The sequence below is a fragment of the Anguilla anguilla genome, chromosome 1 (genome assembly GCF_013347855.1).
Source record: "Anguilla anguilla isolate fAngAng1 chromosome 1, fAngAng1.pri, whole genome shotgun sequence".
Classification (NCBI taxonomy): Eukaryota; Metazoa; Chordata; class Actinopteri; order Anguilliformes; family Anguillidae; genus Anguilla; species Anguilla anguilla.
Window position 1 is genome coordinate 12,773,902 of NC_049201.1, and position 17,484 is coordinate 12,791,385.

Genomic DNA, 17,484 nt, shown 5'->3' on the forward strand with positions numbered 1-17,484 from the left:
CAACAGTCCCATTCTGGTGATAAATGCATGTGATACTTGCATATGACAGGTATCAAAGAGATACAGTATGACAACGCACACAACGTGGAGATGGTAGATGATACTACTTACAAACAGATCAGTCTTCACTTTGCCTGTATGCTGTGATGGACAGCAACAGCAGGAAATTGATGAGCTGACATGCACCAATAAAACGGCAGGTTGAGAGAAAAGCCATTCTCTCCTACCATTGTCCGGGTCAAAATAAGCAATCCACGGTATGTCCTTTTACTTTAAAGAAAACAAGAGGCTGACACATTTCCTGCCAACAGGCCCTTCCTCAGATAACAGAACACTCCCGTCAACAGGAAATCCTTTCACTGAGAACACACTGCCACACTTAGAGCTGTGAACAACTTCACCTCCCTCTCCGAAACCCGCAGTCCTGTCAAACGTGGCGCTCCCCCTTCTAAAAAGCAGTCAGAGACTACTTGCTGTGTGCAGCTTGAAAACAAATGGCAAAAAAGACAGAGAGAAAGGGAGAGAGAGGGGGGGGAAGAGAAAGAGAGGAAAAGCAAGGGCACTCGGAGTGTGATGGCTCACATGCCTCTGACAAAAACAGCAGCATTGACCAGGAGACCTTGAAATGTTCTTGGTTAAAGAAACTGCCTTTTTAAGAGCCCCTACAATGCTCCCGAAATCAATTAGCAGCTGGCCGTATCTGTATTACAAACAGACTGCCGTGACATCAGCTCACAGAAATAGCCAGTGTCACCCAAGCCTCAGCTCCCCAGACTGATGGACACCATTGCCAATGACCGGAGACAGAACAGCGTTCCTACCAGGGACACACGAGCGGCGTTTCGTTGCTGTACGGCCGGGTGTCACTGTCTAGGGCATCCCAGCGACTCCACGCACAAAAATAAAAACACTCATTTTAAACAGACAAAGTCAGCATGGCCAGCACCGCTTACCCCGGTTTCACTCGCTCCAGAACGTGCAGGAGGCAAAACAGCAGCTCGCATCAGAGTACAATTAATGAAAAAAACTAAAACAGGAGAGAAAAAAAAGTTTTCTGTTTTTTTTTTTTCCCCCAAAAGGCACAGCAAACTCACGGCAAGTGCAAGGACACATTTGAAGTACGTAGCGAGAGAACGCCTGGGTCGACCTTCATGAGGCTGGCTGCTGTGCTGTACTGAATCTGCAGCTGCTAATGGGAGAACTGGCAGGAGAGAACACTTTCTGCAGGCTTCTGTGATGACATGCAGACGTTTTTTGAGAAAGGGGGGCTTATCTTTGTCTCTATGGTAACTGTGTCTCTGGGTGGTTATTAGAAACCCTGAACTTCCTGTGCTTCGGCTGAGCAGCCAATCAGAGGCCGTGTTTTCATAGGCGTAGAGAACTCATGCTATAGGCACCTCACGGTGGCCACATGAGGGGGCCCTTGGAAACAGAGGGTTGTAGGAAACTTACTGGTAGAGAGACAACTGCAGCCTTCACAGTGAAGAGAGACAAGGCTGTGAATTCAGTGAATGGGTTCTATTATGTTTCATATTTCCATTCAATTAAATATATATATAACTCACGCAAGAAAATGTTCACATCTCTTTGACAGCTGTGTTCATAAATAATGTTGTGCTACTCTGTCTGTAGTGCCGTCTGTGTAGGACTTCTAATGGTAGCATTCTGTTAGCAGTAATGCTGTGCAAACATTTTCTCTCAGCGTAAATATATGAGCTGCAAATCAGGGTTATATTTTCTCTCGCAATGTCTCAAGAAAAGAACAACGAGGAGAGTTATAACAACTGTGCAGATTCATGAAAAAATCATGGGACCTCATGGGAACACATCCTCAGCATCTGTTATCCCTTGAATTAACTGCAACATTACGGTTTAGAGAACTGGAAAGACACACTGCCACGATGACGAGCACAGGGAACAGAGAGACATTTTTGCATGTCAGTGTCCATAATGATATTTTCTAATGATATTTTTGCTGTCTGGTCAATACATCCTCACATTCCAGTACAGCTGCTAGAAAATGAATCTGCGAGGTACAGCCCAGGCACAAAAACTTCTCACTGTCTCGCACACAAACAAGCATCGCAAAACTCAAATCACCAAGCAGGAGGAGAGAAAGCGCAGCTGAATGAGGGCTATTCTGCCAGCTCTCTTTCTTTCAGACGCGGCTCCCTCTGAATGTGTTGAGATGAAATGTGAATTTCTCACTGAACGGCGCTTTGTCTCGCTACAATGGGAACACTTGAAGTCCGACTGTGTCTCCGGGGAATTGCTACGGACCCATTTTTTCCCTGGACTGCATGTACATAAAATTATCCCCACCAACAAGCTGACACCCCTGCGCTAGGGAGCAGCCAAGCCCTGCCTGCAGTTACTGTGGGAGAAACAGCTTGGGCAGAGGCCGTTCCCAGATAACACCCGCAGATCGAAATGCACAAACAACAGACACACACACTCACAGACATACATGCACACACACACACACACACACACACACACGCAAACAAACAAACAACAGTTTTGCCAGCTTTGTCCCTGCACGGCATAGTTAAGAACTGCAAAACAAAACTCAATTATTATTTTCCCACAACTGTCTCACTACCAGACAAAAAAGTCCTCCCCAATTCTTTAATCTAGCCAAACACACTTTTTCTGGTTGCCTCCAGCATGCATCCCACTGCTGCTACGCATTTAATCAGATCTGCCTCATGGACTTGTTTTCCATTAACTAGGCACACTCTTATTTGCGTTGCTGCCCTTAATTTAAAGCTGCAGCTGTTTAAAGAACTCGGTAGAAGTTCTTTTCACGGACCTTAATGGCTAACTAACCGCGAAAGAAGCGTGTATCCTTCGGGGGGAAAGAGCCACTTCATCATTTCAAGAAGACATCTCTTGTTAGACATTAAATGACCTGCAAGCATTCTACCTCTCATAGTTTGCATGTTTCACATACTGTATAGTGACTGCTTGAACCCCACAGTCAAGCACTCTTTGCGTTACAATTCAGCTTTGACAAGAGCCACCCCAACCTGTCCTTATATATCATTATGTGCAGGTACCATTTGTCCTGCATGCAATGCACTTGCAGCAAGACTCCACCACCCACTGATCACTCATGACTCCAGACACTGGGAGAACCTAAGATTATAGCAAGCATTAACAATCGTATAGTAACCTTTTAATCCTGATCTTCTCCAGATAGCCTCGTCCGCATGAGCTTCAGCCCCAGCTCCAAATTTTTAAATCCCTCTGGTTAATCCTTCCATGCTGCTTAGATTCGATATTTTTGCAGTGACCACAGTGGCTACAACATTCACTTAGCTCCTCTCTTTCCCTCTCCCTCTCTCTCTCTCTCTCTTTCGCTCTTTCTCTCTCTCACTCACTCTCTCTCACTCGCTCTCTCACTCTCTCGCTTTCCCTCCCTCTTCTCAGCTCTTTCACTGTGCGATGGAACTGAGCGAGCCCGTCAAGGAAGACAGCAACTTGCTGGGTCCTAGTGTCTCCCGTGTTAACTGAAAGAATGTCATTGTTCCTCCATGTTCCCTCTGAGGAACCTTCTACAGACATTAGCAAGTTCTAGGAGAAAGCATGTGTAAATGAACAGCTAAAATCGTTTCCAAAGTCTGTAGTCCATAGTTATTCCATTACTATTTAACCCTTTCAGTGTTCAACAAAAGCATAATGACATTTGTAAGATTTACTGCGAAACAGAACACCTTGTTTTAATCCTAATCTGTAAACCTGTAGTGACATTGCAGTTATATGTAAATGTATGTAAGTAAGTAAAAGAAATGAAGAACATTCACTGAAGAATGAGAATATGCCAAAACCAACAGTTTCAAAAAAATTGTGGAAATTCACACAGGGCTCCTGGATACTGTACAATTGGAAACACACATGTAAAATGACTGAAACAGAATCTATCAGGACAGCCAACAGCACACAATTAAATGACCAAATGAACATAGTGCTAAAGGGTGTAGAGGTGTACAAGCCTAGAATTTTTGTGATGAATTATGGAAGCTCGTATCATCACATAAAATCCGGCATGATGTAGGAAGCATTGCAGCTCCTATAAATTGCAGCGCAGTTTCTAATGTTTTACATGTTTTGACATTTACTGCTCAAGATTTCATTCCTCATTTAAATACCAAGTGCACTAAAATGCAATCTTTCTGCAAGTGATGGCCAGAGACAATAATCAATTTAATTATCACTTTTTGCTCGTAACATAAAAGACTCAACCAAAATTACTTCGTTGAGCAATAAAAATGATCACTACACCATTAGGTTGACCAGTTTCTCGATCCTAGTGGAGCATTGCGCATGCTGGCTTTAATTCCAGCTAGGCTCAAGATAATCATTTTTTAATTGAAAACGGATCTAGATTTGACATCATATGGCAGTATCTTTTAAGCCATGGTGGAATAAATATGCAGTTATATTTCTGCTAAGATGATAAAAGCAGTAGTGATTCTTATTTCCAGCATCTTCTGCTCAGAAACATTTAGGCCAGTAGTCTCAGTTAATTAGGCTTAATGAATTGTTTTGTTTAGTGCCCTAAACTATTAATCAGTTGAACGACTAATTAATGACTATAAATTTCCCTGAATGGAATCTGCATTTCTAATCTAGCCTATTAAATATTATTTCAGATATCAGATATAAGCTCAGGTCCATGAACACATTTCCTTCCACAGATGACTGAAAGCACTGAACTGCCTCCTGACCTCCATTCAGGTCAGCAGTCAAGTCACTGCTCAGTCAGTCCTGACTCAGCCCATTAGAAATAATAGAACTAAGATGCAGTGATCCACCATGACAAGGATAGAAAAACACTGATGCGGACAAAATAATAGACTTATCACAACAAAATGCCAATATCGGCGAAAAGGCTCTGACCGCTGACCTCTGCTGCGTCAGGTACATCATAATCCCTTGGCATGATCCTTAGAGAGGGACAGGTTCACGCAGGGACATATGAAGCTGACCCACCTAAAAATGAATCAGGTCCGTATTCTGGAAGCAGCACCACCAAGCGCGGTGAGACCAAGAAAGCTCTTCCAGTGACAGCCCCATCTTAGATGGGTAAAAAGACTAAAAGCTGAAGACTGAGACTGGAAGCCCAACCCAACCGGCAGCTGGTTCAACATCTTGAGTGACATCCCTGGAGGTTCGGTCGGTGGCAGCGTGAGCAGCATTATCCTTAGCTGTGACAGTTGCATACAGCGCGCGTCCAGAGAAAAGCACGGTTCGCGTCCCCCTGCTCCCTGCGGCCACAGGCTTTCAGCTCCCAGGGGCTCGCCGGCTGCTCCGCAGGGGCCCCCAGCTTCACAAACAGGTGGCTCATCTGAAAATAGTGATTTTCAGAGGCACGCACAGCACACTCAGGCAAGAGTTTCAAAGTCATGCTCCACTGGGGACCAGAACAACTGCTCCTCACTCCAAAGGGTGATGTCACATACCTGGGTAATAATAGTATACGAAACCTATAAAGCTGCGAGACAGGAGATTATTTGTGGGGCCTGGTATTGTTAAATCCACTCTGTTATATCTACAGCAAACCATTTGTTCAAAATATGACACAAACCTTATTTCCAAACATTCCTCAGACAGATGCCTTTGGGGATATCCTTTGAACAAAACAGAGGTCATTTTATTCCTTAACTTCAATAAGAGCTCCCCATTTCATTCATCCCGACATAAAGTCTATGAATCACAGACTGCAGGACAAAGTACAGACCATTTTTAACATTTTTAAACTTTTAGGAACTATTCTCAAGTATATAAATTGATTTGAAGGAAACTGGAAGCCTGTGTGATAGAGTCTGCAGGGTTGTGAACTCTGCCCTTAATCTGACCCCCCATATGGTCAGGGGTTTTATAGATTATATACATCATATTGTACTGAGACACACATTTTCAGAACTATGTTGATATCTTTGACATCTGCACTTAAAAATATTCATACAATCAAAACACTGCTGTGCTTTTGTCCACTGGCTCAGCTCACCTGTGAAACCTGCCTTGACCTCTACCGGATTGATCAGCAGTTCGGCGCTCGGCACAGATTAACAGTAATACTGTCGCCAGGCCAGAGCCCCACGCCAACTCTCCACACATCTGCAAGGCGGGGACGGCCCAGATGCTGCAGCCCATCCAGACCGCGATGTGCGCGGGAGAAATTCGGATCTCTAAGCCTTTCAAGCCTCCGGCTACGCAATCCGCCCGAGGGCTGGGCCCCGCCTCTCTCAGCCGGGAGGCCTGTCAGCCCTCTGAGCCGTTTCCGTCAGCTCTGTCCGGCTGAAGAAGGGAGGCTGTTAGGCAGAGCTGGGGCGAGGAGCCGGCGGCGTGCGGATCTCTCCCTTTGTGAAGTGACAGGGAGAAACAGGCCTCTCTCTGTCAGGCACCCCACTAGCCATCATGAGTCAACTGCTCTCCCCCCCCACGTCTGTGGAACACGGGCTTGAGAGACAGCACTGATATTTTTATACACTTAAATCTGCCCCTGGTACGCTCACTTTTAACTTGTTTACGCTTCAAGTGGGGGGTACTGAAGAGCGACTGAGAGTAAGTGGCAAGTGTGAACTGGGGAAAGAAGCAGAGCACTTCAGCTCATTCAGAAATGATCTGCCATCTCCGGTTTGAGTTTGAGGAGCACCTAAATGACTACTCAGACTCTCATGAATAGGGTAATCCAGGAAATAACACATTCAAAAGAGTGTGGTGTGGGAGATTCTTCAGAGATCAAATAACACCATGCACTTAAATATACTGCCTGTGATAATTCTGTGAACGTGTGCGTACATGCACGTACACACACACACACACACACACACACACAAACACACACATAATCACAAAATATTTGTGATGCCAAAAATGTAAAGTAATTTTCTCTGAGGAATTGTAACAGTATAAATTTTTTTTTAATTCTTATTTTCTGAACATACATATAGCTCATTACCTGCATTGTCTATTTTATACAGCCTTCTTTGCTTATCTTCGTCAATGTGTGTACAATTTTGAAGTCCTCTGTATATACATGATACATAGATAGACATATAATATATGCATATTTGTATGTATAGAGTGATTTTGTACAATTTGTTGCTGACTTACATATAGACCAAATACCACAATACTATTAGTAATCAATCATTTTTAGACATCCAATAATATATAATAATTCAAATAGAAGAATACATATATTGTAGAATTTCGTATTCTAACCCTTGTCTTCTGTTAACTTATTAGCACCTGTAAACCTGTTAGCCTTGGTCAAATATACTGAGAATATTACTGGGATTTTAAAGCAATACAGAAATAAAATGTATGCAAAATACTCAAAATATGTTATCTTTACCTCAATTCCAAACAATATAAACAATATATATGATTAATGGTTGCAATTTACCTCTGCGAGATCACATTTAACAATGAAAGTTTCATTCATTTTTTGTGATAAAGATGTGATTTATATTTTTTAAATCCACTGTATAGCATGGTGGGCATAAATCATGTTTATCTGTGAAAAATCTAAATGAAACAAGGTTTTCATACAGTAGAGTATTGTTATTCATTGTTTTGAACTGACATTCTCAATTATTTTTAATCTTATTATATTCAAAGAAACCAAATAGGCAAAAAGATATGATATGTATATATAAAAGCAAATACAGATGATGAACACTGAAATGCATCTCTCAAAAGTGTCATTCCTCTTTTGCTAACGCTTCAATTTGACCCAACCCTAACAGAAGGCTTAAAGAAAAGGATTATCCAGCTCATACATTTCACTTGGAAATACAGCACCCAGCAACTGGCCAATGTTCATAACATGTGTTGCCCACCTGTTTTTTTCCCCAATTGCTCCCTCATAAATTTCCTATAATTTCTTCAGGTTCCTTGAGCTGGTTATTCCATCGGTAGTCGGCTTAGGGTTGACCTCATTGTGTAGAGAACACATGTTCCCCTTAGGGGTCCATGGATCTGAGTGATCAATTTACTTGATATTTAATTATGCAAAGTTTATACTTATGAAAGGATGGTACATGTTTTTACATAGTATTTCTCAGCATGACACATTTTACTTATTCCCTGCAAACTACATACTAATACCTCCTATCATTTCCTTACATATGAAGACAGCATCTCCATATGATTAAATACACTGAAGTACAAACCATCATAAATGGTTTGCCATGAAAATGAGCACCAGCTCATATCAAAGGAAGACTTATTTCTAAACAAAAATGAGAATCCTCTTCAGCCTTCTATCCCTCCTCTCATGTCAAAAGAATGGCTGTATTTATGTAGATAAAGAAACATGCTCTACCTCTGCCAGTTTCCATTTGTTTGAAGATGGACTGAATTCCAGCAACAGAAACATAGCCTTTTTTAACCAAGCGTACAGTACGGAAATGGAAACCTAATAAATCACAGTGCAATAGCTAATCAAAGTTTACACAAATACTCTGCACTCTGAATCAAATACAGTCATGGATACTCAGCTGACAGAACATCACACAAGGTGGTTTTATCCACAGAAATGGTCCACATACTAAGGTGGTATGGAACTATTTTTGGTCAGTATGAAGGTCTCATTTCGCCTGGAGTAAAGCAATGAGCAAAATGAAGAGCAACAAACAATAAAATGCTGTATCCTCCATCAGATATCAAAACCAGTGTGTGTGCCAATCTTCACACAGACCATAAGAACAATAACATTAATGCTATTGATTTAATTCTGCCAGGGCAAGTCTAAAATGGTCAATATAGTCATTTGTTTTCCCTCCCCTCTTGATGGCTTTTTACTCAGTGTGCTTCGCCCAGTACAACACAGTATATTCTGCACTGAACTACTATAAAATAACAAGGGAAAAAGAATAAATTATCACATTTATAGGCTTTTATATCAATGGTTGCCATTGAATGTTCTCTACCATGTATCAGGCCTTCGTGTGCAAGACTGGTCAAGTCTGAGTCGTTCAGGTTTTAAAAAAAAAAAAGAAACTGAAAAACAATATGTCTTTATAACAAATGGTGTTTCTCCATGGCTACTGAGTGAATTTATGCTGTACATTCCTCCTTTAATGCAATTTTATCTAATGCCATAAAACCTCCGGAAATACACTTATACAATTTCAAACTGTTTAACTCAACATTCCACAACAAAACACCAATACACTTCTGGGAGCGCTATTACTCGCCTAAGCTGGCTGCATAAAAATGCAATGCTGTAATGCTTTTAAATTCAATAAGATTAGTCAGTTATACAAATGAAATACATCACAGAGCATTGTGAAAGGTGCAGCTCACAGCCGTAGAAAATTAACTCTGTGACTGACGTACGCACACATAACGCACGGGGCAATTGTCCTTCACCTGCTGTTTACCCATTGAATCTGCATGAGACAGTATGACACTTTGGGAACGAATAAAAAATGTAACAAAGAATACAAAGATCAGCAATTGACTGATCTTTGAAAGAGAAGTGATAGCAGATTCTGACTGGCGACTCACTGCTTCGCAGCTCTCTGCGGCTCAATCTGAGAAAAGCTGTAGGTTACGGTGACCTTTCTTAACCGTCTTGCACATTATGTTCTCTAACAAGAGGGCCATGCAAAGCGTCATTTATCCTGTCAATAGGCAGGAAAAGGAAGCCCTAATGACCTTCTTTCTAAAAAACCCTCAAGAACATTTAATGAAGAGTGCCTGTCACCTCAGACAATTTTCCCAGTGTTCCGGGGTGGGGTAGAGCGAGGTCTTTGGATAATTGAAAAATGTGTTAAAATCCTTTTGTTGATAGTTCTCACCCTTGCTCCGCTGGGATTTCTGGTTAGGCAATGAGCTATGCCATGAACTTGCCATCCTCTCAAAAGTGGTATTATATACCTGTAATGAATCCCAAGGGACCATCATCATTAATATAATCAATTAGAGTCTTCGTTAATAAAGGACCTTGATACGAAACCGGAGCTACGACGCTGCTGGTGCGAAGCGGACAATTGTTTTTTATTCTCTCGGCGAGTGTGAATAAAGAGCGAGGAAACGGCTGATGCATTTGGCCGAGCCGCTCGTCTGCCGAAAGAAAAATCAATCACCGTAATGGTCGATGCCTTCACACCGATTCAACGGCAGAAGGGAATGTGCCTTTAATGTGATATGCAAACAATAAAACCAGACGCAATTCTTTTCCAATAAAAGAGGGCACTTTTCATGCCACAGACCGGGCTCACGGCGGAGACAAACCTCGCCATCCGTCAAGCCCTTTGTTTTTTTCCCCCCCCCCGCTACAAATAGTGGGCCAACAGCCCCAGAAAGGAGCGCTCTGCAACAACAGGGAGGTCATATTCATAGCTGTCTGGAATTGAGCTGCACTTTATATAATGACACACAGCACTGGAGTGAGTATAAAGCAGTGTTATTACAGTGCACCCCGCGGTTACAATATCAGGCTCATTGGTGGACGACGTCTGCTCCCAGTGTCCCTGTCACATTCCTCACTTCCCTGTAAGTGTGATATAATGGATCTTGCACCGTTCTGGGAGTTCCTCGGCCTACAGGTACTGTAGTACTGTGTGTCGGGAAACATTGTTCTTCATCTTAGTCCTCCTCCTCGCAACCGTGACCAACATGGGATCTGGTGCAGTAGTCTGCAGTTGATCGAACGTTTCAGGTCAATCAATTCAATATGGATGAAATCCAGCTGGTGGGTTTACAATGAAAAATGCAACAGAAGGCTTCTGGCAACCGTTATCCAAACACATGTTTCATTGTCTGGGATTTGGCTCCTCAAAAAACCTCAACATGCTATTAAGACAGAGATAAGCGAGAGGCTGGAGATTGATTAATCGTGCTTTAATTTGCTCACTCTAATATAAAATGCAATGTTAATTGGTGACAACAATGGATTGTGACTGTACATAGAACATCAATGCATCAAAATAATCTTCTGAGAAATAGGTTTTTCAAAGAGAGGCAATCTGCTTCATTACAATATGAGAAGCATCTTACATACTAACACATTTAAGAATTAGAGAATTTTCAGGTGGTGTATGTGCTTTAGCTGTACAAACATAAATTAAATTATTTACAGGTCAGGAATGTTTTTTCAGAAGTAACTCAAACTAAAGGAAGAAAGTATTTGCTTCAGTTGAAGGGGGTAACAGATTTGTTTTTCTATGTCCAATATTCCCTGAGATGTGGAGGACCATTGCTAACCTTTGTGTGCACTTCCCTTGTTATGACAGGGCATTTCTACCTTGATGTAAAAAATGCTCTGATTGATGGACAGGAGTACAGACAGCATTACTTCCACTGTCCTGATTCATATACATGTTTACATGCCCACCCAGCCTTCTACTGTGTGAATCTAGGCTACACCTAGTGTCAAATACACTTTCTCTTCGTGTTCATAAAGACATTTTATTTTTGAATAAATCTATAGAGATGTAGGTACTCACGATCCATTAGGCCTTGTCAGGGGATGTGAAGAGGCAGTGAGTGTGTATTTCAATGCCAGTCTGGTCTCTGGTGAAGTAAAGAATACAATTACTGTAGAAATCATCCAGGTCTGAATGTTACTTTGGGTTATGCAGTGTAGTGTACATGGTTCTTCATAAGTGCACTTTCACAGCTGTGAAATACTTTAAAGATCAACAGGAAGATTTAACTGTGTTCCTCTAATTTTCTGTTTGCCTTAGGAACATTGAGGGTCTTCAGAGAATGTAACAATGTTTTCCACAGTACTTTCATTGCAACTGCAAACAGCTGAGTTGGGACAGAAACAGGTGTTACCTCTTCAAACTCAATCTGCACAGATGCAAAATGCAGACTCAAAGGGTCACAATCTGCATATTGTTCAGACTGTATTACGATACAAGCCACTGTACACATTGTACTCTCATAACAATTCTACAATAATTATGGGCTAGCAAGAATAAAAATCACCAGCTTTATTTTTAAACATAGGGGTAGAGCAGCAAAAAATAAATGTAGTAATTAAATTATACATTTCAACAAGGTGGATTTACATTGATTTATCAATCAATCAATCAACCAATCAATCAGTATGAACCTCAGTATAGCACCAAGAACAATCAACTGCTCAAAAAGTGCTTCATGTGGGGATATTCCAGAGGGAAACATTTAAGCAATTTAAGCAAGCATGAATCACTGAAAAATTATGATCAGGCAACTTCATGGGAAATTCACATTTTAAAATATGTGGACGAATGAGATACCAAAACAAATACACACTGAGCTTAAACACATATACCAAAAACAAGTTTAAGCCTGTTGTATTTAAATTACAAAAAAAGTAGGGGAGAAAAGTCAGGCCAATCTCTAATCACTGTGCAGTGTGTGCAGAGGCTTAGAGATTTACTCAGCATCCAAATTAAATAACTATGCTGATGCACTGCATCATCATGCTACATAATCTGTGAAATCTGGACACCGAGCAGCTGAAATTTGTAATGAGTTTCCATAGACACATCTGGTTCTGGGTAGTCATATTTAATTAATATTACTGACACTAATGAAGCGAAAAACTGACGCCAACGATGGCAATATGTTTTGGTCAACAGTGTATCCAACGTGGAATATTCATTTATTCATGTACATCCGCCATCCATAACTAAACTTTTTGGTAATTATTTTGAAAATAGTTTTGACACGGCCGTGTTTTATATGCGATTAACTACGCTGACGGCACTGGGGTTGCATGTTGTTGCTTGACACAGTGAACATTTAGCTAATATTTATTGATTAATTAAGCGCAAGACTGCATTCCTCATACTTAATTAGACTTACTTGCTAATTCGTTTGCAAATAAATAAATAAATAAATAAATAAAACGTGGGCTCTGGTATGTGCATGAAATAAAAATAAAACATTTGGAAAACTGTGTAGCTCATATACCTGTTTGTGCCATTCACATTAATAAAGATTACATTTTGGTTGCTCACATATATGAAACGAATGTATCCCGACCAACTTCATTTGCATTCAAAGTTAAACAGAAGCATATAATTTAAGAAATACACATCATCGTTATACTAATTCGACAACTCATGCATACAAACTCGGATTCTACCCCCAGCCATTGGATTAAACAGTGCAGTCCTGAGCGCCTGTGGTTAACCGAAGTGAGCCAGGAAGGGTAACCATAGGCTACATAAAACAGCTGTTCATATTTTTCGTTCTCGTGCTGAATGATTTCATACATTTAACCATTAAAAATGTTAAAACGAAAAATCTAAATACCGGGTGTCACGATCGAGTTTTAATCTGTAGCAGGCCTAATTTAATTTGATATGCTGATTAGGCTACTGTGGTTGGCTTTCCTTGCATATGCCAATGCCAGCGTAATTGCACGTTTTATTTATTTATTTATTTTTCATTTATTATTTTATTACCAACGTTAAATTAGACTAAAGTAGCTGGGTATATTTGTTTTGAGTCCTGTATTAGTCTTTTAAATAAGTCCAATGAATGAATAGGTTTAGACTAAATTAAACTGTAAACTTCAACAACTCACATTCTTTAACTCCATATCGTGCAGCCGACCAAACTCGTGTGATATAATTAGACAGAAATTTTCAGAAAAGTTACAGGGAGCCGAGGACCACTGAGATTTGGGGTATAAAAAATGGTTCATCGCCACTAGTGAATCTGTCTCTATAGCAACCAAACTCGAGTTCCCTCCCTCCCTGTCTTTAAAAGACACAACCAAAACAAACGGAGCACAAAGAATGTTGTCTGTACTGTAAGAAAACAACACTTTATAGGCATACTGTCCTCACAAATCCTCAAATATACATATATACGTACTAGTCTGTAGGTGTCGTTTCAAGAATGCAACAAAACACAAAGGAACGAAACAAGCTTAATGAAGGAACCGCAGCCGAGCAGCATAGCTACACTGTATTTTCCAACAGTGCCCGTGGAGACTGGAAGACGAAGGCTCAGATATGTAAGGTTTTTCTGTTGCGGTTGTTGTTTGTATACTTTATTTACTCATTTTTATTTTATTTTCATTTATTTATTTAATTATTGGTTGTCTGGTTTCCTGCGGTTGGCTGGGATCCTGGATATTTTCAGTATTTACTCAGGCACAATTGAACGTCTTGTAACCTCTAATCTGCCCTATTTTTAATATTATTAAAATTCTACATTCAGTGCAACAGCATGCGACTTTGGCCGGCCAGTTATGTTCATCATTTTAAGTAATCAGCCTTGACCTTCTGCATCCTAAAAAAGATTTCAAATAAATAAAACATGGCCTGTTTTCATTCTCCAGCAGCAACCTGTATTTACAATGTGCATGCTTTATTCGTCACACCCATTATGATTTGTGTGTTGGTATAATCACTGAACATTTTAATTCACCACCAGTTCAGCCAAGAATTTTACACGACAGCTGCTTTCCAGGTCTCGCGAGTTTCTGTTTTGTTCGTGTCCGCAGTATGGCTGCTGCACCGGCTCCTTTTAAAGTGGGCCCAAAAGCATGGCCAGTGTGACAGAGGGATCCAACTGGAGCCCTTTCTGAGGAGAGGAAGGATTACAGACATAATGCTCCACCTTACATGCTCTGTGCAGCCAGGCCTCTCCCTGGGGTCTGCTTGAGCCCTCACGAAAGCATTGATCTCTCCTTATTGATCGGTTTTATGTACCACTTTTTCTTTCCCCTCTCTCTTCAATCACACTGTTTACTTTGCAGTGCCCTCTCCCACATACCGCTGCATGTGAAAACTGCAGATATGTTTAACCCGGGTGGAAAACACTGTGATTATTATTACATCCAGGTGCCAATATTTGAACTGTCTGGAGTAATCATCGCCCCTCAAGAAATTGCCTGTTGGACTGTTTGACAAGAAGTTAAATTATCGGTCAGCAATGTCAGGCAGTTCATTTGATTGCTGGTTATACCTGGCTCCACACAGTCTGGGGGCCAGCAGAAGAGTGTTTTGTGTTTGGCTGCTAAGATCTGCAGCTGTATTAGTGAAATCAATGCTTCCCCTGATTCATGTAAAACAGCTGTGCTCAGCAAGGTTAGGTTAAGCTTCATCAGGTATAGCAGCGTCACCGAGGCATGCTGGTTAACAGTGCTGAATCAGACTTACGGGATCAATGCATTGCTGGGGTGCATGTTCCTGTGAGCACTTCTATAGACTTACACTGCTGTCCAGCAGATAACTGACGTTGATGATTTACTTGTCGCCAGTCATTTCACACTCAGCCTCCCTATAGTGTACATGGCTCCCTCTAATGGTTCATAGCAGTCCATATTAAATTTAGCGGAATGATCCATCCTGTCATCAGTCTTTGTGGTCACAAGACACCAATATGAGACAAAAAAATGCCCTGTTGGTGGCTGCTATAGGAAATTGAATCCTGTCTCCTCAACCAGTGTGCTCATACTTAGGTCTTTCCGGCTCTGCGGCAGGAGAGCCTTAGAATGCTACCTTCTTCCCCAAAAGACACTCAAATGTCAGTAATTCACCATTTTCCCCTCCTTCCGAGCTGCCACTTTGTCACTGTCAGCACAGGGGAAGCGTAAGTTCCATCTTCCTCCGTTGCTCGGGTATGAGCCATCGCGTCCTCTCCGGCAGTCCACGTGTCCCCGTGTCAGGGGCAAGAGGCCACCATCACACAGCCTGAGCGGGTCCACATGATGGGGCATCTGCATGACGTTCCGCACGGAACCGCACTGGCAGTAATGTATGGGATCTGTAGTGCCGGCCTAAGAACATGGTTAAGTGTCTAGAGCTGGCCACATTACATATCATTATGGTAAATGGTGGCTGTCCAAAGGCTTTGTCTATTTTTGGAGGCGTTCCACTCTTTTATCACAACCAAGTCCAAAACGGTGCTCTGACTGTATGCCAACAGGTGGTTCCGCATTTGGAAACACATGAAATCATTTGCTGTAATTTCTGTGAAACACTAAAGAAGCAGGGCTTTATATTTAGCACTGGAGCAGGTACATTTATGAGTGACAATTACCTAAATTATAATCATTCTCGGAAATAGACACTGTAATCATCATGTGATACAGAAACATAGACTTGAGAGTGACCCAGAGACAAAAATTAAATTAAATTTAGCATGAGTGGACGGTAGTGTCTTGGTAGGCTGTCAGGCTCTATTTGCAAATGTATTTCTGTGTGTAGTCAGAATGGAATAGCTGAAAAAACAAATTTGTTTACCAGGATTTGTCAATAAGACATATATTAATATACTACCCACACCCCCCTGGGTGCTCTTGTGCTCTAAGTCAAATATAACTGATTAGCATAGAGGCATTGCCAGTTTCAAGGAAAATGAATTTGTGTAATATTTTTGAATAATGCTGAGTGAGTTTTGAATGATGATACTGAGCGTAATAGTTCTGAGGCAATAGATTCCTAAAATGAAGTGAAGGATCATATATATACACTACATGGCCAAAGGTATGTGGAGACCTTACATCCAACATCTCATCTAAAATTATGGGCATTAATATGGAGTTAGTTCACCCTATGCTGCTGTAACAGCCTCCACTCGTCTGGGAATGCTTTCCACTAGGTTTTGGAACATGGCTGAGGGGATTTGCTTCCATTCAGCCACAAGAGCATTGGTGAGGCTGGGCACTGATTGGGTAATTAGGCTTGGCTTGCAGTTGGCTTTCCATTGATCCCAAAGGTGTAGGGTGGCGTTAAGGTCAGGGCTCAGACCGGTCAAGTTCTTCCACTCCGTTCTTGACAAAACCATTTCTATATGGACCTTGCTGTGTGCCCGGGACATTGTCATGCTGAAACATCAAGGGCCTTCCTCAAACTGTAGGAGAAGCGCAGAATTGTCTAGAATGTGATTGTATGACGTAATGTAGCATTGTGATTGGCCTTCACTGGAACTAAAGAGCCTAGCCAATACCATGAAAACAGCCCCAGATCAAACGGTGTCCTAATACTTCGGTCATATAGTGTGTATATATAATAGATATACAGTATATACTATATATATATATATATATATATATATATATATATACAGTGCCATGAAAAAGTATTTGCCCCTTAACTCACGCACTCATACCTAGGGCAATTTAGACTCTCCAATTAACCTAACCTGCATGTCTTTGAGCTGTGGGAGGAAACCAGACTGCCCGGAGGGAAACCCATGCAGGCACAGGGAGAGCATGCAAACTCCTCGCAGAAAGGCCCAGGCCAGAATTCAAACCAAGCCCCACCAAACACCCATATCACCTATGTGAAAAGGTATGTGAATTGCCCCCTTAAACTTGTACCACCTCTAGAAGTAATAAGCGCGACCCAACGCTTCCTATAATTTGATATCAATCTTTCACATCACTGTGGAGGAATTTTAGCCAGCTCTTCTTCGTAGAACTGCTTTAATTCAGACAAACTGGTAGGTTTTTGAGCATGAACTGCTCGTTTCAGGTCCTGCCACAGCATCTTTGTCGGGTTCAAGTCA

The 17,484-nt window shown here is 41.4% G+C and overlaps 1 protein-coding gene across 7 annotated transcripts in view; it reads right to left on the reverse strand.

Moving 5' to 3' along the window:
- The window catches only part of foxn3 (forkhead box N3), a 71,082-nt gene extending 67,665 nt beyond the window's left edge, over positions 1–3,417 (reverse strand). For 2 of the 7 annotated variants that reach the window (XM_035412547.1, XM_035412556.1), the window contains exon 1: positions 3,176–3,417. The gene's annotated coding sequence lies outside the window, so the exon portion shown is untranslated. The other 5 variants (XM_035412611.1, XM_035412595.1, XM_035412584.1 and 2 more) reach the window with 5 other exon arrangements.
- Between the last annotated feature and the right edge of the window lie 14,067 nt (positions 3,418–17,484).